The sequence below is a fragment of the Atta colombica genome, unplaced genomic scaffold (assembly GCF_001594045.1).
Source record: "Atta colombica isolate Treedump-2 unplaced genomic scaffold, Acol1.0 scaffold15, whole genome shotgun sequence".
NCBI classification, from domain to species: Eukaryota; Metazoa; Arthropoda; class Insecta; order Hymenoptera; family Formicidae; genus Atta; species Atta colombica.
The window spans coordinates 832376-834228 of record NW_017259239.1 but is presented as its reverse complement, the minus strand read 5'-3'; the positions used below and the strand labels follow the sequence as shown (position 1 = coordinate 834228).

The window sequence follows — 1853 nt, the reverse complement described above, 5'->3', positions numbered from 1 at the left end:
TATATATATATATATATAGGTAGTGTATAAGACTTTTTTTCATTCAATCGTAAGCTTCAGTTACGAGCGTTAAGATATGGATCGAGAAAAAGAATATATATCGAAAATCGATCGAGCAAAAAGGGTATCGTTCCTTGTCGACAAGTTCGCCATGTCCACCGCCATCGAAGGAAAAAGCGAGATATTGGGAATGTCCTGGAGAAAAAGCATCAAAGTCGCCAATGTGCTCATCATCATCATCAATGCCATCGAAATATAAATATAAACATCGATAAACCCGTGAAAAAAAAAAAAGTACGCAGAAAGCGTGACAAAACGTGTTGCGACATGTTCACAATTCTTGGAAAGAGGGGAGGATTACTCCCTCTTCGATTCTAGAAATTTTATCATATACGTCGCAATTTACGGATGAGAAGAATCAGTCTTGTGATATCCGTTTGTACGAATGGTTGAAAAAAAAATGTACTTCGCTAAAGACAGCAACGCATCGTATGAAACGAAGGACTGCAGAAACATGTAAGTTTCAACGTTCTATATACAAAAGAAACATTGTTTAACATTACGTACGTACACAGCATGGAGCATAACGCGGTGCGTTTATTGAACAGACGTTATGATCTGACGGTTACGGGCTACAAATATTTGGAAATTGGAAATCAACGTTGGTCCACCGAGTTATGTGGAGATCACTCTGGGAGATCATCGCGGACACGAACTGTCGCTTTCTCTCGAAATGTGGAAAGGCCTCTACGAGCAGCAATAGAATATTTACAAAATGCTACGAAACGAATATAAAGATAATTTTATAAGCATTGGATCGCTAACCGTCAGCGTTTGCATGCTGAATGATGCTACGCTCGTACGTGTCGATTTTTCATCCGTACGCATTACGATGATGGAAACGACGCTACGACGTATGTTTGAGTTTGACGGATGTATCGATGTAACGTTCGAGCAATTAGCCCGACTCGTCGATACGGTTGATGCCAAGTACGCGATTCTCCAACATCGCGTCTGAGAACGCTATACGTGATAGTAACATTTTCAATGGACATCAGCTCGTCGATTGCGAACTATTGGCTTTAGCTTTTATGTACAAAAAAGAAACGATGTAATAACATGTGAATAAAAAATTGTTTCGTTTTCATTACTATATATGTACTATACTTTCTTCCCATCCATTCACCCATTCATTCATCCTATACCTCGACATCATACTCCATTTAGATAAATAACAATCACGCTTATTTTTTTTGTCGTATCGAATCATACCATATACGTATGTACACACTTACGCATATATGTATGTATATATGTATAAATGTATATGTATGAACGTGTGTATCTTTCCACATAAGAAAAAAGGGAATCGTAGGTTAAAATGCAGCGTAAACTTTCAGTAATTCGACGGCGAAAATAATCGCGATTACTATATATTAAGCTACTCTTATAAAGAGTGCTGCAACGATATAAGCGATACTTTTCTCGTGATGGTACTTATGATCTGAATTGTTTTATATACAACTGTCGTCTAAAGATAAATCCTAGAGAGGCTCGCTGCGGCGAAGGTTCATTCTCAGCATCAATTTTTGCCCTGCTTTGTCCGCGCGCAATCGGCTATTATTACATTATCGTTTTTGGAAAGTGTGACTAGTGTCAAACACGCAATTGAGTTTACTCTTTTTGGAATTCTACACATTGTTTTTGTTACTCACCGCATAAGCGACATTTTCGATTCTGACCGTATCGACTTTGTGTTAGAGTCGGAGCCATTCACAAAGAAGTTTATCTTGCTTTGTCCGCGCGCGAGACGTGAGTGATTTTTTTCTCAGTTTGCAAAAAGTTTTGCCGCT

General features: G+C 38.4%; 1 pseudogene; it reads left to right on the top strand.

The window, feature by feature from the left end:
* The first annotated feature begins 408 nt into the window (after positions 1 to 408).
* On the top strand, positions 409 to 809 carry LOC108685257 (annotated as a pseudogene).
* The last annotated feature ends 1044 nt before the right edge of the window (positions 810 to 1853 follow it).